The sequence below is a fragment of the Lactuca sativa genome, chromosome 4 (assembly GCF_002870075.4).
Source record: "Lactuca sativa cultivar Salinas chromosome 4, Lsat_Salinas_v11, whole genome shotgun sequence".
NCBI lineage: Eukaryota > Viridiplantae > Streptophyta > Magnoliopsida > Asterales > Asteraceae > Lactuca > Lactuca sativa.
This window is the reverse complement of record NC_056626.2, coordinates 265,376,128-265,400,720: the sequence shown is the minus strand read 5'-3', so window position 1 is coordinate 265,400,720 and position 24,593 is coordinate 265,376,128.

Sequence of the window (24,593 nt, the reverse complement as noted above, 5' to 3'; positions counted from 1 at the left end):
GTTGGATCGATCATGTATGCTATGACATGTACTCGCCTTGACGTGGCTTTTTCTTTGAGCATGGTTAGTCGATATTAGGGAAATCTGGGTAAAGCTCATTGGATAGTGGTTAAGAGCACCCTTAAGTATCTGCGAACGACTAAGGTCTGGGGTCCTTATTCTTGCTGGCAGTGATGCCTTAAGAGTTACTTGGTATAGTGATGCTAGCTTTCAAACCGACAGAGGCAACTTCCGTTCTCAGTCTGGCTGGGTGTTTACCCTTAATGGAGGAGCAGTGACTTGGAAAAGTTCCAAGTAAGAGATTGTGGCTGATTCCATATGTGAATCAGAGTATATAGTTGCGAACAAAGCATCGAAGGAGGCTATGTGGTTGAACAACTTCATTGGAGATCTTGGAGTTGTACCAACCATTAAGGAGCTGATGGAGTTTTTTTGCGATAATGAAGGAGTGGTTGCCTTCACCAAGGAACTGAGAGATCATGGTAGATCAAGACATATCGAAAAAAAATATCACTTTATCAGACATCGTGTAGAAGAAGGAAGCCTCTTCGTTAAGAGGGTATCCTCAGAAGAGAATACTGCCAATTAATAGGATTAAGCATGTCCAGCATGCAAGGAGCATTGGTCTGAAGGATGATATTAGTTTTATTGATTAGATAGATATTTAGAAACTTGTAACAAATAAATGTAATTGACATTTGCTGATTAAATAAATAGAGAATTTGATTGTAAGTATTGTTTACTATCTTTTGTCAATTGTTTATCATTGTGTTTCTTTTGCATGTTTTACTTCCCGAACAATTAGATTATTCAAATATCCACAGTCGATCTTACTTTGGAAGTAAGTAATGAATTAAGGTTGTCAATGAATTTGGTTGTAGATTGTCTTAGTGTTTAGAAATAGCAATGGTTTGCTGCAACATTCATGAGTACTTTTAAAATGGGGATTTAAGTATTCGATTAAACTCACGCTCAGTGAATTAGTTCATGGAATTTATCATGAGTAATTCTGAGACGATAATATCGTATAATATTTAAACCAAGATATGTGAGTTGTTGTTTACAATTTGGTTGTGCATTGATAATGCATAAACGCATCCGTAACTTAGTGTTATAAAACGTATTGTTGTGCATGATTTGATGAGTAAATAGTACAAGCATGTGAGTCAAAGTTTATTTGTTCCTTTTTGCCCTAAAGGGGGAAAAGCGATATCTTGGGCCCCTCGATTATTTGGTTTTGCCTTATGTGACGGACTCGGTCAGGACTAAATTGATGTGTTCAATTAAGATCTTCATCATTACAAATCAGAAACCGGGAAACAAATTGGTGGACAATGAGAATGATTTTGTTCCATGTCCTTTGTTCACATGATAACTTGTAGAACGCAGTATTATATGATCCCTTATCTTAGGACACAACTGACTAGGTAAGAGTTTAACAAAAGCTTTGAGGGTTATGATTGCTTATCAGTTTTTGAAGTCATACTTGCAACTATAGTTATTAGACTTATCCAAGTGGGAGACTGTTGGATTAGGTGTCTAAGCCCTGATAAGGTTGGGCTTTGATTAAAGCATTGGAAGGTTGTCGTATGTATGAGTTGACTTGTCACACCCTAAAACCGGAACGGCGGAAACGTTCTGGGGTGGATGACATCATGTCAAGTATCACAACACATGCATTATAGTAATCAAAGTACAAAAAAACATTGAATTACTAGTAATAGTTTTACATAGTTTACATAACAGTACATCAAAGTAATACAAGCAAATATAATAAGTACAACCTGGTACTAAGCTATCTTCATCAACAGCTCCGGGGATGTACCTGTCTAATGCTGACCTGAGAATACAAGTTATTTGAAAAGCGAGTATCAACATTTTTACAAATGCTCGTGAGTTCATAAGTATTTAGTGACATTTTATTCAAATAACCTTATAATGTAGTAGTTTAAGAATTTACAGTGTATTAGAGTTCTTTCCAGAAAATCCTATATTTTCTTTAATAAAAGCAGTCTTCTACCAAGACTGGACGGAGTTAATGTGGTAAAAGTAGTTTTTCGCTTAAACGCTATCATTATAAAAATACAGAATTTGATTTTTAAAGAAAGCAGGGGAGATCAGGGAAAATGACATATACCTTAGCAGTAAAGACTGCTGACTAAGGCGAAAGGGGTTATAGACTCAGGAAAGTATCGAATGAACGACATGCCTGGCTCAGTCTAACAAAGAGAGACACATACCCTAGACGGTACCAAATGAAAGGTACATCTAATAAGGTCTAATACAGAGAATACAGACCACAGACAGTATCAAATGAAAGATACAACTTGCAAGGTCAAAACAGAGAATAGAGACCGCAAACAGTATCAAATGAAAGATACATCTAGCAAGGTCAAAATAGAGAATACAGACCGCAGACAGTATAAAATGAAAGATACATCTAGCAAGGTCAAAACAGAGAATACAGACCGCAGACAGTATCAAATGAAAGATACATCTAGCAAGGTCAAAACACTGTGACTCTGAAAATGAGTTTCCAGCATACAATGTAAATTGCTGGTGAAATACTGTTACCTTAAGGCCATGAATTATAAGGTAACCCAGGATACTCGTAACCATACTAACCGACACTAGAGTACCAGACGCCCTACAAGCGTCTATAAAATATGACATTTGTCACCCCTTGGCTTGGTGGGCCGTGGACTGTAGCTAGCAGTCAGGGTGCGGGGGTGTCAATCCTGTATAGATCTATACATACAATGTCCGCTCTCCCTACAGGAGACTCTGGTTACCAACTAGACGACGGAGAAGGCCGTGTCCCGAAGATGCATCCCAAATAGTGGGTAATGACTTCCAAACAGTGGGTAGTGGGTTTCTAGTGGGTAGTGGGTTTCTAATGTAAGTGCTGAACTAGAGGTAGAGACTCATGACTGAACTGACTAGAGCAAACCTATATGTCTATGCTCATATACATAACATATAACTAATGAATCAAACGACCTTCGGATGGACATCCGATCCCACCAGACCACATCTCAACGAAGAAAAGGAAATAGGGCGGACAAGACTTCCTAAGGCCTTCAATCATTACTTATATGCATCTAAAAAAGCACAGACATACAACTAACTACGCTTGAGTGTGTAACAAGTGGATTCATATCGTGAAGTATAAGTGTACAGTGTGGATTAACCAAATCGTGAAGTATAAGCGTGCCAATTGTAAGTGTATCACGAAGTAGAAGCGACAACAAGTGAAGTAGGAGCGTATCGAGTATAAGTGAAGTAGAAGCGATACCAAGTATAAGTGAAGTAGAAGCGTATCACTAAGTAAGAGTGTGAACAAGTATAAGCGTCTAACAGGTATAAGTGACTACCAGTATAAGCGAAATAGAGACAACAATAGGTATAAGCGACTACAAGTATAAGCGAAATAAAGGCGATAACAGGTATAAGCGTATCAAGAAGTTAAAGCGTTATCAAGTAGGAGTTTAATTTAAGTGAAAGCGACGCAGTGGTAACTAACAAGTAAAAGTGTAAGACGTGAAGGGAACTTTGATGAAAACCTTGGAAAAACCTTTATACTTAGGGAAAATCACATTTTGGTATCCTTTGGTAAGATAAGTTTGTAAACCATTAAAAATCTTTGGAACATTTATAAACCAATTTAAAATGTGTTTAGATAAAACAGTATAAGTAAGAGTATTGAATAAGTGAAAACCTTTTTGAAAACCCCTTTATAGTATCCTACTTGGTAAAACAGTGTATAGTGTGGTAAAACCTTGTGCATGCGGGTTATCAATCACATGTGATTGATATGATAAATCGCATGTTTAACTTGTATTCCCCCTATAAAACATGTAAAATCATTTAAAAGGTTCATTCAGGGGTATGAACTCACCTGGCATAAGTGGATCCGACGAAGGCGCCGGTTGGTGCTCGGTGTCAAGTAAGGACTTGGACACACTTAGACACCTATTTAACATATGATAACATATGTTCACATACAATTAGTATACTATATACTAATTAAACAAGTATACGCACTCTAAGGAGCGGAAAACACTTTGGTTAAGTGTTTGGGGTGTCCCGGGTAACAACCAAGGGCTCAAATGGCTTAGGAATGGAGTTTACTCTCCAAGAGTAAACTCTATACTTAGATTTTATGGGCCTGGGACAACTCCCATGATTTTACGGCCGTAAACTCATGGTGAGTGGTTTCTAGGGTGTTTTAAGGCCTTAACTTGCTTGTGGAATTATTCTAGGTCCAAATCTAATAGGCATGAATGAGTTTAAGGCTTCTAAGGGATTCATTAGGGAGTTTACGGCCCATGAACCATCCCTAAGGGAGTTCACGGCCGTGAACTCCTATGCCATGAGTTAAGTGACGTTTTAAGCCCTTAATACCTTCCTAGCATTTTATAGTAATAGTCTAAGGCCATTTGGGGGATAAAAACCAATGCTTTGGCATGTTTGAGGGTGTTTACGGCCTTGACACATGTCTACGCCATAAATTCCTTTTAATCACTCAATTCTTTGTGTTTGAATGATCTAAACCCAAAATAGCAAGTCCCTAATTTATGTATTAAGCCTAAGGGTGGTTTGGGAGTGTTTTTGGGGCATTTATGCAAGGTTATGAGGTGTTTACGGCCTAAGCATGTGCTTGGTCCATAAACTCTCTTTTATGCCCTAAAACCTTGTGTTTTAATGTTTAAACACTCCTAGGCTAAACCCCTAATTAGTTTCCAAGCCTTTAGGGACAATTTAGGGTCATTTTGGCCTCTTTTTAGGGGTTTACGGCCTAAGCATGCTCTTAGGCCGTAAACACCATCTTAACAGCTTAAAGGGTCCAATTTTGAGCTATAATCACGAGTCATGATGTCTAGAATAGGTTAGGGTAAAGAGACTTACGTTTTGGAGGAGTTTGGTTGCGGATTTGAGTCGAGAACGGGTTTTATGAGAGAGAGTATAGAGAGAGAGTGATATGGAAGTGGGAAAAGAGTGGAATGAAGTCCACTCCCCCTTATATAGGGGCTCGAGTTGGGGCTTAGTGGAATTCTACCCGATACTGCCGTTATACGGGGCTTTTGGTCGCACCCAATTTAGTGGTCGTGAAAATAAGAACTAACTTTTTCCAATTAAATGGAAATGTGTATTACGAGTTTTTATTTCTCCTATCACGACTTAACGACATAAGGATATAAATAAACGAAATTTTTATTTAATTGGCGGCCTCTAATTAACGAAACTTTTACAAAAGGGGATATTCCGTTAATGGTAACGGGGAAATGTAACGGAACAAACTTGGGTTGTCACATCATCCCCCCGTTAGAGGGAATTTCGTCCCGAAATTCAGGTCTAGGCAAGGAAGTAGGTATGAATGGCCAAGTAGAGGTAAGAGAGCACTTCCTATACTGTTTGTCCTCGCATTCCCAAGTGAACTCTGATCTGTGTTTGTCATTCCAACAGACCTTTACATACGGAATGCGGATTTCATCTCGTGTAGCTAGTGGGTTCCGACTGCTGTATCTACGAGGTTAGGGTTCTCAATAGTTTCTATCACAACGAGTGGGGTACGAAGAGTGACGTCGGGTAAACACGTATCGAGTCTAAGAAGTGGATCGATTGGGTGTGAAGCTTGTGGAGTATCCGAAGGGAGTAGTGGTCTGTCGAAGGTTGGACCAAATCCATGAGGATTCTCATATGGACCTAAGCTCTCGGAAGGGTAAAGCTTTTCAGTACTTAGAACATAGTGTACTTCTATGGCAAGATCATCACTGGCGTGATCGCCATTCCGAAGTTCCTAACATTCTCACTCGTACTGGATATATAGTCCTTCAGGTTGGTTCTTAGGAAGCTTAGGCAGTCCTTGGTTTCGCGTTTTCCTGTCAATTGGCTTTTAGAGGCTTTCTAGATCATCGGATGGGTTGTGTATCTATGGTATCTTTTTGTTGTAGAGTGTCTACCTCAAGCTCGTGCAAAATGAACCTGCACTCACGAATCTTGAGATACGGAATCCCTCAGGGTCAGGGAGATAGGGTTTCTCCAGACGAGTGTTGGACTATCTCAGGAGGTGGTTCTACTATCTCTGCGTGAGATAGTATTCGTGGAGCACCTAATAGTCCAATGAATCTCTATGACCCTGGTTCATTCTCGTGCGGAAAGCGCATGCTCCTACATAACCCTTCGACTAACACCAAAACTGGTGTCAAGTCTATAATCTCTTCGGGATCTGGGTCATGAGGTTTAACGTCGCTACTTTCACACTTCGATCAAGGATTCTTGGCTGCAGAGGTTATCCTGTGGTTCTCGGTATCCTAGTGTTCACTTTGGAGAATGCATTTTATCGTCTGCAGGGTGACGACGATTTCCTCCATGCAAGAGGGTGGAGGATGATAGGCACTGTTCATCTATAACGGGGTGGACGAAGTGCCTGAGTAGTGCGAACATCTTCAGCAACTACTCTTCCGAAGGTTCTGAGTTTTCCTGGTCTAGGTCAAATCTAGTGAGTATAGGTTCCCATCACTCGGAACTTTAATCTCTTTACTAACTGAGTGTGTTAGTTATCATGTGAGCTTAACCGGGATGACAACAAATTTCGGATTTGTGGTCATTACAGTAGCTCAACCCGCAGTGGTTCTCTTGACTCCAGCTCCTATTTTATGGAATAGGATGAAGGGCTTTACTATGAGGTTCGTGGTAGAGCTCATACTTGGCTTAACCGCTAATACTTGGTGTATGCAAGCCGTATATAATTGAGGTCGGCAGGACGTTCAGTTGTGCGACTCCACCCCAGACCCACAACCCAACGAGGAGCAGGGAGTAGGGAGGAAGCACACATCTTAAATCTTTCTGATCTCAATTATATACCACCTTTATGCATATACCTGGTTATAATGGTTCTTCCTTATGAGTTCTAATCTCTAGGTTTTATGAACCTGACATGCGAGGTGCGAAGGGTCTTTCTGGGGATTCTTCGGAGTATGCTCCGGATGGTTGTTGTCTTCTGGAGTATCTACAATGTCCTTCACTTTGGTGTCCATCTGACTACGAGGGGTCGGTCAACAGCATGCGGTACCCTCTCTTGGGTACTTCGGAAAGTTTGAGATAAGAGGGACGACTGACGTATCGCATTAGGTTTGATTATTCGTATTATGTTTAGGTTCGAAAGAACCTCTATTTTCCGACATGGCTAAGGAGAAAGTTCTTTTTACACAGCACTGGGGATACACGTGGTTGCACTACGTCAAACCATGATCAATAGAGTCGTCGAAATTTGCATACTTCGACATGACATAAAATGAAGATCGATAGAGTCATGCGCCGAACAGGCACACAAGTTCTAGGCATCTCGAGTTTCGTCCTATGTACCACTGCCGCGGATACTTGGACTGATAGAGTCGACGCGGAACTATAGAGAGTCCTAAGTGTTTCTGAGTGGAGTACCTTCTCATGAATGGATTCTCACGAGGCATTTCTATAATCGCCTAACATATACTAGTCATGTATAGTTAAGGTGGGGAGGACTGTTGACTGAGCGACTCCGCCCTAAATCCACAACCAAACGAGGAACAGGAAATGAGGCGGAATTCACTCACTCTAGGTCTATCCATCTTAACTATACATGACTATAATGTATATGTTTAGCCATTATAGTTTTACCTAATGAATTTTGAATTTTATAATAGTGCTGCGACTTTCGCCTTAATGGGGAAGTATTTACATTTGAATTAGCCTTTTATTGTTTTCAGTTTAGTTATCCGAGATCGAGAGACGTACCAAAATTTACTAGGTTCCTTGATGCTTCTCCCTAAGCATTAGAGTTAGACTCCTCCTGTGTCTTTGTCTTTCCCTTCGGTTGGGCAGTCCTTCTTGAAGTGTCCCACTTCACCACATAGGTGGCAAACTGTACGGGTCGCCACATTGGTGGTTGATGTAATAAACTCAACCGGGGTTCTACAGACGCGAGCAGTATGCCCCAACATATGGCACCTAGCACAATAGAGCTCCCGGCAGACACCATGATGATGGTAGCTACACTTGCTGTAATGGGGAAGGTTTCATAAGTATGGTCTCCTAGGTGTAGGGATGGGAGGGTTGGCAGGGGTATTGACTGCCTCAGCTCGTTGCCCTTCGGAAGGTCCTTGAGCCGAGGTACTTCCCTCCTTGATCTTGATCTTTCTCTTCAGTAGATTTGAGTGAGGTTCTTGGGCGGCTGGGTATGTAGAGGTTGGTTGCTGTTGTCCACTACTAGAATCGGGATTCCCGATAGGGCCCTTGCTAACATTGGCATTGTTAGCATTCAGTTGAGCCATGACAGCTGCTATGGCTGCTAAGACTGTAGCTTGGAACGTAGCTTCATCGAATAAAAGAGTAGGTTTCTTGCTTGTGGACTGGTTACGCTTCTTCGGTGGCATGGTTTTTCCTACACGGAAAGAATACAAGATAATGAGAGGCGATGGCTAACCCTGGACACATCTATCCTGACTGCATTAGGTATAGATCTTTCCCGTGCCTAGGGTACTGGTTGTCTGAGTGTCGACCTACATCCCTATGATGTAGTCCTGGAAATCAAGGTAGGAGTATGAGTATAGGAAAAGGTCATAAGGTGTGAGTCGTTCCTACTAAGTTACCTTTATACTGGGGAAAGGTTTCACTCTCCGGCCTAGAGAGATTTGAGAACGGTTCGGAACGAAACTGCGGAAAGAGAGGCTCACAGAGGCTTATGGCTAAATACCCTCAATAGAGGTGCGGGGATCCGCTCTAATCGTGTAACTGGCAACGGGAAACGACGAATTACCTAACACATAGCGTGAGTAGTGTAACCACTAACTCACTAATTTGTATTATTTTATGGGTGTATTAGCGTGACGAACACGAGGAAAAGACACTTCTCGGGTTCCATGTACTCACTCCCTCTGTCTGCCTCGTATCTTTGACTGGTATCGGCGTTGGTTTCCTCTGGATAGTTACCTAGGGTTCTCTTCTCGTATGGACATACCGAATCTCTACTCCGCCTTACTTCTGAATCCGTCTCTGGGTGTCATCACTTCATGATGGATGACTGGAAATCTCAAAAGCTTAGACGAATCTCTCACCACTGTCCCTAAAAGATATAGGCACTTGGTGAATTCAATAGTCTCGACCCGGTTCATTTATTTCCGAACAGGAAATCTTCTCAATGAACTTCTTTGGGGTCGGACTCAACTCTTCTGTTAAGCACTGAAGTGGATAGGGTTTTCTACAGGGTTCGTGCGAGAATGGAAATGTCTAAAGAATCCTAAGAGATTATTAACATTTCACTGGATGATCCATATCGAGTCCTGCTACGATTACACAGGGTATACAAATCATATATAGCTTAGATCCGATAGGCCTTTGAATATGTGATACTACTCGATATCCACATCCAAACAAGGAAAAGGAAGTAGAGTGAAACCACACATTCTTAGCCTATGGGATCCTTATTATATATAACCTTGGGAGTACACCCTCTGTAGTTGTAGGTATATCAATAAGGATCTTTTTAGTTCTTCACACAAGGTTGTTTATGGTTCCTAAAATACCCCTATGGTATTTTAATTCTTGTTGGTTTCTTATCTTCTGGATATGATTCTGGGATTAGTGTGAATCTTTTAGTGTTCCAAATTACTCCTATAGTATTTTTACTTTATGTTTGGCTCTAGCATTCCTAGTTGGTAAGTTTCAGACCTGTTGCTCACCACTATCACTCCCAATCACATGTTCATCGCATCTCGAATAAATGTAGTTGATAAGGTTACATTTATTCGAGCTTACGATTACATAACTGCCCAGGTTTGACGGTAATGCTCAACATCCAAAGACTTTTATTATTGTTCTTCTTGTGATACTTGTGTTCGAGTGTTTATGTTCTGGATGTTCTTATACTTTGGTAAAATATGGTTATATTTTAAAAGTATAATTCTTGGTCAGATTGTTTTATTCCCATGTATTTATAGGCTATATATCTTTTATGAATTGATATACTTAGCTCACTATAAACAACGCTCTGATACCAATCTGTCACACCCCAAAACCGGAACGGCGGAAACGTTCTGGGGTGGATGACATCATGTCAAGTATCACAACACATGCATTATAGTAATCAAAGTACAACAAAACATTGCATTAATAGTAATAGTTTTACATAGTATACATAACAGTACATCAAAGTAATACAAGTAAATATAATAAGTACAACATGGTACTAAGCTATCTTCATCAACAGCTCCGGGGATGTACCTGTCTAAAGCTGACCTGAGAATACAAGTTATTTGAAAAACGAGTATCAACATTTTTACAAATGCTGGTGAGTTAATAAGTATTTAGTGACATTTTATTCAAATAACCTTATAATGTAGTAGTTTAAGAATTTACAGTGTATTAGAGTTCTTTCCAGAAAATCCTATATTTTCTTTAATAAAAGCAGTCTTCTACCAAGACTGGACGGAGTTAATGTGGTAAAAGTAGTTTTTCGCTTAAACGCTATCATTATAAAAATACAGAATTTGATTTTTAAAGAAAGCAGGGGAGATCAGGGAAAATGACATATACCTTAGCAGTAAAGACTGCTGACTAAGGCGAAAGGGGTTATAGACTCAGGAAAGTATCGAATGAACGACATGCCTGGCTCAGTCTAACAAAGAGAGACACATACCCTAGACGGTACCAAATGAAAGGTACATCTAATAAGGTCTAATACAGAGAATACAGACCACAGACAGTATCAAATGAAAGATACAACTTGCAAGGTCAAAACAGAGAATAGAGACCGCAGACAGTATCAAATGAAAGATACATCTAGCAAGGTCAAAATAGAGAATACAGACCGCAGACAGTATAAAATGAAAGATACATCTAGCAAGGTCAAAACAGAGAATACAGACCGCAGACAGTATCAAATGAAAGATACATCTAGCAAGGTCAAAACAATGTGACTCTGAAAATGAGTTTCCAGCATACAATGTAAATTGCTGGTGAAATACTGTTACCTTAAGGCCATGAATTATAAGGTAACCCAGGATACTCGTAACCATACTAACCGACACTAGAGTACCAGACGCCCTACAAGCGTCTATAAAATATGACATTTGTCACCCCTTGGCTTGGTGGGCCGTGGACTGTAGCTAGCAGTCAGGGTGCGGGGGTGTCAATCTCGTATAGATCTATACATACAATGTTCGCTCTCCCTACAGGAGACTCTTGTTACCAACTAGACGACGGAGAAGGCCGTGTCCCGAAGATGCATCCCAAATAGTGGGTAATGACTTCCAAACAGTGGGTAATGGGTTTCTAATGTAAGTGCTGAACTAGAGGTAGAGACTCATGACGGAACTGACTAGAGCAAACCTATATGTCTATGCTCATATACATAACATATAACTAATGAATCAAATGACCTTCGGATGGACATCCGATCCCACCAGACCACATCTTAACGAAGAAAAGGAAATAGGGTGGACAAGACTTCCTAAGGCCTTCAATCATTACTTATATGCATCTAAAAAAGCACAGACATACAACTAACTACGCTTGAGTGTGTAACAAGTGGATTCATATCGTGAAGTATAAGTGTACAGTGTGGATTAACCAAATCGTGAAGTATAAGCGTGCCAATTGTAAGTGTATCACGAAGTAGAAGCGACAACAAGTGAAGTAGGAGCGTATCGAGTATAAGTGAAGTAGAAGCGATACCAAGTATAAGTGAAGTAGAAGCGTATCACTAAGTAAGAGTGTGAACAAGTATAAGCGTCTAACAGGTATAAGTGACTACCAGTATAAGCGAAATAGAGACAACAATAGGTATAAGCGACTACAAGTATAAGCGAAATAAAGGCAATAACAGGTATAAGCGTATCAAGAAGTTAAAGCATTATCAAGTAGGAGTTTAATTTAAGTGAAAGCGACGCAGTGGTAACTAACAAGTAAAAGTGTAAGACGTGAAGGGAACTTTGATGAAAACCTTGGAAAAACCTTTATACTTAGGGAAAATCACATTTTGGTATCCTTTGGTAAGATAAGTTTGTAAACCTTTAAAAATCTTTGGAACATTTATAAACCAATTTAAAATGTGTTTAGATAAAACAGTATAAGTAAGAGTATTGAATAAGTGAAAACCTTTTTGAAAACCCCTTTATAGTATCCTACTTGGTAAAACAGTGTATAGTGTAGTAAAACCTTGTGCATGCGGGTTATCAATCACATGTGATTGATATGATAAATCGCATGTTTAACTTGTATTCCCCCCTATAAAACATGTAAAATCATTTAAAAGGTTCATTCAGGGGTATGAACTCACCTGGCATAAGTGGATCCGACGAAGGCGCCGGTTGGTGCTCGGTGTCAAGTAAGGACTTGGACACACTTAGAGACCTATTTAACATATGATAACATATGTTCACATACAATTAGTATACTATATACTAATTAAACAAGTATACGCACTCTAAGGAGCGGAAAACACTTTGGTTAAGTGTTTGGGGTGTCCCGGGTAACAACCAAGGGCTCAAATGGCTTAGGAATGGAGTTTACTCTCCAAGAGTAAACTCTATACTTAGAGTTTACGGCCCTGGGACAACTCCCATGAGTTTATGGCCGTAAACTCATGGTGAGTGGTTTCTAGGGTGTTTTAAGGCCTTAACTTGCTTGTGGAATTATTCTAGGTGCAAATCTAATAGGGATGAATGAGTTTAAGGCTTCTAAGGGATTCATTAGGGAGTTTACGGCCCATGAACCATCCCTAAGGGAGTTCACGGCCGTGAACTCCTATGCCATGAGTTAAGTGAAGTTTTAAGCCCTTAATACCTTCCTAGCATTTTATAGTAATAGTCTAAGGCCATTTGGGGGATAAAAACCAATGCTTTGGCATGTTTGAGGGTGTTTACGGCCTTGACACATGTCTGCACCATAAACTCCTTTTAATCACTCAATTCTTTGTGTTTGAATGATCTAAACCCAAAATAGCAAGTCCCTAATTTATGTATTAAGCCTAAGGGTGGTTTGGGAGTGTTTTTGGGGCATTTATGCAAGGTTATGAGGTGTTTACGGCCTAAGCATGTGCTTGGTCCGTAAACTCTCTTTTATGCCCTAAAACCTTGTGTTTTAATGTTTAAACACTCCTAGGCTAAACCCCCAATTAGTTTCCAAGCCTTTAGGGACAATTTAGGGTCATTTTGGCCTCTTTTTAGGGGTTTACGGCCTAAGCATGCTCTTAGGCCGTAAACACCATCTTAACAGCTTAAATGGTCCAATTTTGAGCTATAATCACGAGTCATGATGTCTAGAATAGGTTAGGGTAAAGAGACTTACGTTTTGGAGGAGTTTGGTTGCGGATTTGAGTCGAGAACGGGTTTTATGAGAGAGCGTATAGAGAGAGTGATATGGAAGTGGGAAAAGAGTGGAATGAAGTCCACTCCCCCTTATATAGGGGCTCAAGTTGGGGCTTAGTGGAATTCTACCCGATACTGCCGTTATACGGGGCTTTTGGTCGCACCCGATTTAGTGGTCGTGAAAATAAGAACTAACTTTTTCCAATTAAATGGAAATGTGTATTACGAGTTTTTATTTCTCCTATCACGACTTAACGACATAAGGATATAAATAAACGAAATTTTTATTTAATTGGCGGCCTCTAATTAACGGAACTTTTACAAAAGGGGATATTCCGTTTACGGTAATGGGGAAATGTAACGGAACAAACTTGGGTTGTCACATGACTGTTATCCCGAAGCGGGTATCGAGAAGAATTGATCGGTTCATCAGGGTGCCCGGAAGGTAGTAAGAAGTGATTTCAAGGACAAAATCCAGTTTAAGTGGGGGAGATTTGTAACATCATATTTCGAGAAGTTTCCTATTTCAGGAATTATGGGCATTAAATGGATCAAGTTAGGGTCTCAGACTTTAAAGGGCTTGGGTTTTATACCCAATTGGTTGTGGATTATATAGGTTCTGTGATCCAACATCTCGGTTTGTGTTTTGGAGTCATAGGGTATAATGTTAAAAGTGATGCTTCAGACTTCGTCATGAATTAAGGATTCTAGTTCGGTAAGTTTTAAGTCAATGAGATTAGATAGGATTATAGGGCTTTTCATTACCTTTCCTAGGATATTAAGAACTCCGAAAATGGAGTTGGGATGCATAAGTTGTGACCCTTGGAAGCTAGGAGAGAAATGAGTTTTGGCGTCTACGGTGGGGGTACTACATGAAAGTGGAGCGGTTATCCTTTAAATACGTTGGGTATACATAAGGGTACATAGGGCGTACTCACGTGAATATTAAGCCCAATTGCTAGGATTTGGACCCTATAAAACCTCATTATCTCCCTTGAGGTTGGCCTTTTTTCCAGCCTCTATCCTCTCCAATCTTAATTTCAAAACCCTAATCTTTGAGAGCTTATTTTTGGACCTTCAAAGTGTTCTTGGTGCCTTATGGAAGAAGGAGAAGTTCATCTTTGTGGCTTTTTGTGGCTAGAGCTTGGAGATCTTGGACTTTTATCATATTTGCAAGTATATGGAGGTATAAATCTTAAAACTTTATGGCTCTTTAGTGTGGATGTTGTTTTGGTTTATGTTTTGAGCATGTTTTGGTCCCATGGCTTGGATCTTATGAGTAGAAGTTAATCCATAACCTTTCAGCATTTCTAGTCATTTCTGAGGTCATTAAGTCATAAATTGAATCTTGATGGGTATATCTCTTCCATGCATGAGTTAATGGTCCTTTGGTGAAGATATGAATCTAGGGCTTTGATTTTGACTCCATTAAGCCACGCAAAGCCATAGATCTAGAAATTTTATGAATTAAGGGATCCCTTAGAGTCATATCTGTGAGTTGGACATTAGGTCTTAGGGTTTTAAGAGCTAAGTTGAGTTTGGGCATCAATGACATACATCGGGCGTACCCTCTTGGTACGCCGCACGTAACGGGTTTCATCCCGTTTCCTTTTCTTCGATCAAGCAGTACCCTGGCGTAATAAGGTGCTATGCAAGGCATACTCACGAGAAGTCTTCATAGTTCATTTTTGGGCCTCGAGTAGGGGTGATTGCGGTTCGGTTTGAAACCGTGAAACCGGCCAAACCAGTCATCGATTTGGTTTTACGGTTTATATTTTTATTTACGGTTTGACTTGCGGTTTTGAACTTTTCAAACCATAGTGAAAGGTTTGGCTTACGGTTTATAAGATTTCAAACTGGATAAAAGTCGGACTGGACCGTATATATATATATATATATATATATATATATATATATATATATATATATATATATATTATTTTTTATATAAAATTGTATTTTGTTATATTATATACTAATTTTTTTATATAGATAATTAGATATTAGATAATAAAATTAAAACTCAATTACTGCATGAATCGATACAAATGCTTGATGTAATAGACCAATGTTTATTGTTTTCATTTCTTGCATTTTATTTATTGTTTTGGCAGTTTTGATAACTTTAATATATATTTTTTTTAAAACAATGTTTGGTAGAATTTATACTATTTTGACAATTTCAATATTGCTATTTTTTTAACAATATTTGACATATTTTTTGTTGTTGTAAGAATATAGCAATTTTTTTAACAATCTAATCGACTCGACTAAAATGGGCCTAAAAATCTCAAACCGTGAAACCAAATCGGCACCAAACTGTTAGTAACGGTTTGGTTTTGTTCGATTTTAATTTTTAAACGGTTCAGTTTTGGTTATTGCTTGAAAAAAATCGTAACTAACGGTTTGGCTTTGGTTTGAGCGAAAAACCAAAAAAACTGGACCGTGAACACCCCTAGCCTTGGGTCATTAGGGGTTTTGGGTCATGATTAGTTGGGAAAGCATGGGAAGGGTAAAATGGTCTTTTACCCTTAGTAAGATGGATTATAATTTAGACCATTGATTATGGGTTATTACCTTGATTTTAATTAGGGTTGGTGTGGATATTTAGTGTGAGGAGCCTTTGTAGCATCAACGTGTGTCCGAGTCAGTTATCTCTAGGTTGAGATGAGTATTCTCACTGTGCTTGTGGGTAGAAGGCACCAATGTTGACTTACTAAACTGTGTATGTAGGATGCTAGATGTCTTTGTGACTTTTGCATGTTTGTATGATTGGGTTGAAATAAACCCCAGGGTTAGGCGCATCGTTTTATGGTTGGTCGAAATAAACCCTAGGCTTAGGCCCATGAGTATGTGATGGGTTGAAAAAGACCCTAGGGCTAGGCCCATAAGTGTATATAGGGTTGGAATACACCCCAGGGCTTGGCCCAGTTGTATGTTTGGTATGTGGTATTTTAGGGAATTCACTTGTGCTTACAGTTATGTGCTTATGGTTTCAGGTACTTCCCACTACAAAGGGCAGGGCGCAACATGACTGCACAACAACCCCCAACGTTTTCTACATTAAATATTTATGTTTATACTCTGATAGTAAAATGATTAATTACTGTAACTGGTTTTGAAACAACTCAATTGTATGGTTTTTGTGTTTTTTTAAATGAAAATTTTAATATGAATTTTTGGGATGTTTCAATACTGCTTAGAGGTGGTAGAAGAGTTTTGCAGATCGGCGATAGTCTGATTTGGAGTATCAGGTTGGTGATTATTTTCTTTTGAAGGTGTCTCCTTGGAGGGGATTGTCCAATTTCGGAAGAGAGGCAAGTTGGGCCCAAGGTATATTAGACCTTATCGTGTTGTCGCACGTTTCGAGCCTATCATTTAGAGTTGTCGGAGGAGCTCAATATCTACAATACTTTACATATTTCTCAGATACAAAGATGTTTACCAGATGAGACGATGTTGGTACTATTAGAGGATATTCAGGTGGATGAGCATTTGAACTATGTTGAGTGGCCAGTTGCAATTTTTGGAGAGGAAGATAAAGACCTTATGAAACAAGGTAACTGGATTAAAGAATGTGAAGTGATAGCAATGGAAGGGTTCTAAGTGGACTTGGGAGCCCGAGTAAGAGATACACGAGCACTGTATGGAGTTGTTTGTTGAAGAAGATTCCGGGGATAAATCTAATTCAACTGGGGGGGGGGGGGGGTTTAATGCCTATTTTTCGAGTATGTTTTATATCAATTTAACTAATGTTAAGTAATTAAGAAATGAGGGTTTTTATAGGGAGAAACTTTGCAACACGACCCGGATTTGGTCACGGCACAAAGCTAAACCCTTAGGTGCGACTTAACCTTGTATATATCTCGATGTAATGCCACTATTTGCACAAAAACCCTAGTTTTGGAATTTCGACCTATTTAAAGCAGCTAACTTCCAGGGGTTGTTCTCATCATTAACCTCTACCCTCAATGGAACATTCAATTTTCCTGGTATTAATTTTTTTTATTTAAAGTGTTTAATTGTGTGATAGTGGGGTTTTGGCGGAAGTGTGATGCACCTTATTTGTTTAATGAAAACCTAATTCTCGGGCCCTGGGCCCTATTTAAAGGCACTAACTTCTAGTTTTTCCTTCTATCAACATCTATTTCCCCTAAAGAACTTAGTGCAAGCAAACCATAGCCTACTATCCTTCTCTGTATGTACTCAAGCTTGTAAGTATTCCAGAACTTGGTCAACCTTGTAGGAATTTCATTGACCTTTGTAAGTATTTGAAGCTGTATGCTTATGTATGTGTAGATATTGGATTTATTTCAAATTTTGGACAATTTCATGGAGTTTATTAGGAGTTTGGAAAACTACAAGTCCAAAGCTCGAGTCTTAGGGCCTTCTGGACCCATTAGAGTGTAATGACATGATTTTTATCCTTCCTTTTAATCCATCCAATACTTTCGGTGCTTTTTGTGCAAAATTTAGATCTAGGGTTAGTTTTGGGTTGGTTAGATGCATCCAAATAGATAAAATTGGAAACTTTATCCATTAAGACCTCATTTTGATGTATTTTCAAAGTTTAGATGTTTTGGTCTTAAGTGATTAAGACCTTAAAAGTAAAGGTTGTCCAGATGCTAGGACGCAGCATGTCTTCCAGGTTTCGTGACGCGCCCTTTCGAACCATTCATGACTATTTTGTCTTCTTGTCAAGCGCGACATGTCAATTCATGGTTATGGTGTGCTTGGCTATTGACCGTTGAATTTTGACAAAGTTGACGTTTCATTACACTTTGAGGATTTAAGCTATTGAATAAGGTTTGAAATTTGATAGTAATCAAGGTGGTTTGTTTTTTTTTGATACGTTTAAGTAGGCGAGTGTGTATTGGTTCAACTCTTCGATTCAAGTGATTTTTTTTCAGTATATCATGTGTAACATTATATATACAATATGGTAGGTTAGATGGGTATTTTTAGGGCATGTATGTATGTTTAGGCTGGTTAGTCTATCTATTTGGTATGTGTTGGAACCTATAGGAAGTTGGTTGTAAGCCTTCAGGCCTATTGGGGGAATGTTGGAACTTAGGGGAAGTTGGATGTAAGCTTTTTTGTGAGATATGGTGGGTAAGGCCATTTAATATCTATAATTACATTAATTATATAAAAAAATTATTAAATAAAAGGAAAATATAGGAAATAAAAAAAAGAAATTTGATAAGGGTAGATTAGTGTTTTTAACTGTGATAAGGTAGTATAAAGACAATTTTAATGGAAAAAATACGGATAAAATATACATATTTACTTATTTATTTAATAATATATTAAAGAGAAATTGAGTAATTTAACCACATTTTAGCTTCAGTTTATTAAAACGAACAAAGTTTTTTTTTAAAAACTAACCACTTGATCAGAATGACCTTTTCAGACCCGCACAAAATGGCCCCATTCCAGACGCGAACAAAATGGTCCAAACTCAATATTGTAGCTCAATGCTATATATGGGTCTGACACATAAAATTTTGGAATAAGTGTTCCGGATTTTTTAATTCCAAAGGTTGTTCTACTGGCCTTTCAGACAGAGTTTTGAGGATGAATTCGTCAAACCACGTAAGTTCTACTCTTTAAGTTACATTCATTTGTTTACAAACAACTATATGTATTTCAGAATGCGTAGAACTCCAGAATACGAAGAATGAGTCTGGAATCTCTATTTTTTGTATGTATTTTTTGTTTTACTCATATGAGACCCATGTAAGTATCTTACAATGTTTTTAGGACTGGTTTTTTAGTCCGCAAATTAGTTTTGCAGGGAATACGGAATTGTAGTGTACGTCCGGAATACAAAGAAATTAGTCTGGAACACGATGATCAATTCCGTAATGATTTTCCGGAATAAATATTCATTATACTTTTTTGTGTTTGATATTGTTTAATAAATAGTATTAGTCCAAAGACGAATTTGCGTGGATGTTAAAAAAAGTTGGTTTTATGGACGGAGAAGGTGTATTCCATTTAAAGGAGTTTTTAGATTTGCGCCCAAAATTTTATTTTTATGGTAATGTATTAAAATGTTGTTGAAATTTTATTTTTGCATATAAAAAACCAAAATGCTGAGTTAGAAGATAAAAAAAAAAAAGAAAAAGAAAATGCACCTAGAAAATTAAGAAAGAAATCGGAGAGGGTGTTAAAGCTTAAATTGAAAACAGTTAGAACTTCGAAATATGGGACCAGAGCAAGTTCAGACAAACTTGTTATTATAGATTAGTTGCAATTTTTTATGGATATGTTTCAACAAGTTGGTTTTATTTTTGGATACGTTTATGCAAGTTGGTTTTTAATTCGTATGTTACTATATTTTATTTTCAGTCTCCAACCTCTAGTGACTCGATCGATGAGGATGAGTTGCCAATAGAATATGAAATAGCACGCCTTGAAGATGAGCAACAACGTCTTGTTGATACGACTACATTAGAAATGATTCGTGATTATCAACTTGCGAAAAATGAATGGTAATATTGGAAATCTTATTAAAGTCTTTTGCGTCGAAGAGCGGAGAAAAATAGCATTGTATAATATGAAAATGCTCCTCATTACGATGTCTGAAGATATACGGAGGGTTGTGAACACAATGGAAATTATCCAAGAAGCACTTAGGACAAATCCAACAACAGAAGATGGATTCCAAATGACTGATAATGGGTTCGACCTAATTGAGACCTACGTGGAATTGTTTTAAAATCATATAGGCATGGCTAGTTTGCATCGGGTGCAAGTTATTAGTTATCATGGAGATGTACTCTAATTTTAAATATTTTAATGTCTTTGAAACTTAAATTTGTAAAAGGAATGGTAGGTTTATCTAAAATGGAAATGTTTTTCATTAAAATTAGTACAAAGATCGTTACAAATCCTCATACATACTTATATTGGTTTCCATAAATTTGGAAATTGTAAGGGTTATATATTTTGTTAGTGGTCGATAAAATATCCTTTAATTCTAACAACATCTGTTAGACGATCCCGTTCTACACGAAGCTTATCAATCTCCACATTTGTATCTTGAATCCACTTCTCGACTTCTTTCCCTTTTTTCATAGCTGCAACAACCAATTATTCTTTTACATCTACTTGTTCCGCTAGATCATCCACACATTGATTTAGTGCTCGAATTATTTTATAGTCCTTTCGCTTGCTTCTTTAGTGGCCTTCAAAGCTTGGAAAATGCCATCAAGCATTTTATCCAAAATTGGGTTAATATATGAACAAACATAACAATCTTCTTCTTCATAATGCCAAAGACCAAACTCCGATGAAATTATTCTCAAGTTTTTTCTAAGTTTACCATGTATGATATCTGCATATTAATAGTAACAAAATTTTCTATTTCCAGAATGGGTGTCTGAAATGTTGTTTCCAGAAAGTGTTCTCTGAAATGTGGTGTTCGGAATGTGTGTCTGTAATATGTGTTCATGACTACGTGCGGTAGGAATCTATGACATGTATGATTGATTTGACTAGACATGAATGAATGATATTACGTCTGGAATATCAATCTGGAATGAAATTCCGGAATGAAATGTATTCCAGAATGAACCACTATAAATAAGAGAATGGAATTGTAGAACATTTAGAACTTATGGCAGTAAATCAACCTCAGTTGTGGACTAGATAAGAAGAGATTGCGCTTGTTGAGGCTTGGATAGCCATTATGGATGGCAAGGTTGTCATTTTTGTACCACATCTCATGTACGACTCACGTTGGGTCTGCTTGAAAAATATGTTTCACTATGAGTTATATGTTGTAGAGCATCGAACTGAAGGAAAAATGAAGACAATTTTCTAGACATTTTGGCAAAGGTGAAGACGTTCATCAAAATTTATCACAAGATCGACAACGAATTACTAGATGAAGATGAACAAGTAATTTTGTAGTTGGCAATGGTAGAATACAGACAGAAACATAATGGGGTTGCTTTTCCATATGAACATGCTTAGTATCTTTTAAAAGATGTCCTATAATTTTAAAATATGCACTTTGTTATTTGTAGCTTTAGTAAGGTTATGTTATTTTTAAATTGTGTATATTTTATCTTTGTAATATGTAATAAATATAGCAGGGCAATAATAATTTTCATTAATCACTCCAAATCGAACACAAATGTAATTAAATGCGATTACATAGGCATTAAAACGACCATCAATGATTCTGGTATTTCCCTTTTCAGATGGAGAGGGAAGTGGGTGCACATTTAGTTTCTGGTAGGTGGTTCGAAACACATCAACCAAATAATATATTTGACTTAACCATATCAGCCAATTTTGTGATGCGTGAATAACGTGATGCCACAATAGTTGACCGCACACTATACCCTGACTGCGTCATTTCCCACATGAATATGTATGACAGTTCAGATCCACAACACAAGTTGTTTTAAAATCAAATACTCGAAATGTTTCGGATGAGAACAGAGAGAGGATCTCGGGGAGGATCTTTGTTGCTTGCCACCGAGCATAATTTTGCATCCTCTTGTCATCTTGTGAAACATCGTCTCTACATACTTGTTGAGTATGCTAGTCAACCTCCCTGAAAAGTAAATATTGTTATTTACGGTTAATGTATGTAGTCACAAATTACTTCAGTGAGTGTTATTATTGGTAAATTGTATTGATTAACCAATAATACCAATATAAATTATGGAATATCAATGTTGATTACATCCCAACTTATGTTAGGGAAATAGGGTATTGCCCATTTTGCATGACTGATGTTGGCAAGCACCTCACGTTCATCACCGATTAGCCGATGGAATATATTGAAAATCAGACATTATAACAACAGGTAAAAATAGGTCAAAGATTGACGGTCAAATCATCGTGAACCGCTAAGTGTTAAAGATATATTGTATGTAAATTTGTGTTTATATGTTGTACTAAATATATAATACTCATAGTTAAATTCAAAATGTCTCAATTTGCTCAACAACATGTCTATCGCTAAGATCAAAACAAAAACCACAAATGTCAATACTATTTCTTGCAATAAAAATAAAAATTTTGCATTGCGTATACTTAGCACTAATTTATGATCAAATTGGATAGATTATACTCTCATGACTTTTTGGATATAAAGAACGTCAAAAGAGAATGTCATATGTAAAAGTTACGTTCATTTTAAGAAACCAAATCAATATAATACTGATTTTCTTAATAAACAAAAACCGATTAGATTGGTTGAGGTACTTGCACATCTCATATGGTAATTCCAAGAATGTGTTGAACTCGAGCGTAGGTCTGATGTTTTCTTTCAAAATCATGATAATTTGAACTTCAGAATTTATCAAATTCGCAAAAACTGTCAAATCAGGACAAATTAGATGTGGAACTTAAATGTCTTTTCCCGGCGTTCTACATATTGGATTTAAGTTATGTCTGAGATTTTAAAATCCTCATACCTGAGACTATCATTCGCCTCCTTCGTTAAAATTATTGAATGTGGGGAATTTTTCACACAAATCGAGAAAAGTTACTAGGTGACACAATTGATGTCATAAGTGTGACATCACACTTTTGGTACCCTAAGACTTGCACCATTGACTTGACTTAAATGGCCATCTAAGAATTATGTCTCCATGCACTTATTTCTTTCTCTCCCACACGATCCCATCTATTCTCTCTCAATCTACCTCTTACACTAAATAATCCATATACAAATACACTTACATTGCTTCAGTCTCTCACTAATAGTACATGAATCCCATCTCATTAAACACAAATCACATCCATTAATAAGTTTTCTTGTACTCTTCCATCAGCTGCTACTGATCACTCAAATACTTCCTCTCTCTCTCTCTCTCTCTCTCACTCACTCACTATCTCTCACACTCTCTCTATGTTCTTTATCTCTCTCTTTCTCTCTCCCTTTCCCTCTCCCTTTATTTTTTGTTTTTCTGCCAAGAAAACATCACCAGAGGTGAGTGTTTTCCTGCCACCACTCGAGGCAGCTGATCGGTTTTGAGCAAAACAACAAGCCTATGGTGCACATGCAAACCCTAAAGCTTTGGATCTAGGTTTTTCTAATTGCACATGCAATAATCATCCAAAGCTTGTAAACCCTAAATCTAGCATACAAACACCAAGAAGCAAGTTGGAGAACATGAGAGAGAGGAAGAGGTTCAAAATCGGCTGGTGATCCTTCTAGGGTTTCGAGTGGCAGGTTTTGGGATGCCATGGGGTTCCTTATATAGCTGAAGAATTAGGGTTTAAGTCAAATACCTAATCTGGTTGCTTAAGCCCTAAGCAGCCCATAGGAATCATCCAGAATCCTTATCATGGAAAAAATCTAGTGGGCTTCCACAAGTATTTCGTCCACCCCTATCCTTAGGGTTCCTCGGCCCATATTGCAATTATCTTATAATTACAATATCAGTCCCCTTAATTCAATTAACCTCGATCACAAAATTAATTCTTGACCAATATTAATTAAATAATACGATTTCTCTTTTAATATATTATTCACATAATATATTAATAAATCACTTTTGTCCTCTTTCTCCATTATTCATCCAGTCAAGTTGCTTTGGTGAAGGCAACCCAAAAGGACCATGCTACTATCGGGTCAAGTACATACCAATTATAGTTATGGGCTTAGACACCTAATCCAAAAGTCTCCCACTTGGATAAGTCTAATAACTATAAATGCAAGTACGACTTCAAAATCTGATTAGCAATCGTAGCTCTCAAAAGCCGCTATCAAACTCTGACAAGGGATCATATAGTCCTCCGTTGTCAAGATATCGTGTGGAAAATTACATGGAACATAGTCATACTTATTGTCCAACAGTTTGTTTCTCGATCTCTGATTTTTCTCACATAGAACTTAATTGAACATATCAATTTAGTCCTGATCGGTCCCAACACATAAGTCATAACAAAATCATCAAGGGGTGCAAGATATCGCTTTTAACTTCGTAGGATAAAAGTAACAGATAAACTTTGACTTATATGCTTGTACTATTTACTCATCAAATCGTACACAACAATACGTTTTATAACATCAAGTTACTGATGTGTTTATGCATTATCAATGCACAACCAACTCGTAAACAACTCATATATCTAGGTTTAAAGACTATATGAAATTGTCGTCTCACAATCACTCATGATTAAATTCCATGAATTGATTCATGTGAGTGCGGGTTTAATCCAATACTCAAATCGTATTTCAGAAGCACTCATGAACGCTGCAGCAAACTTTTGCTA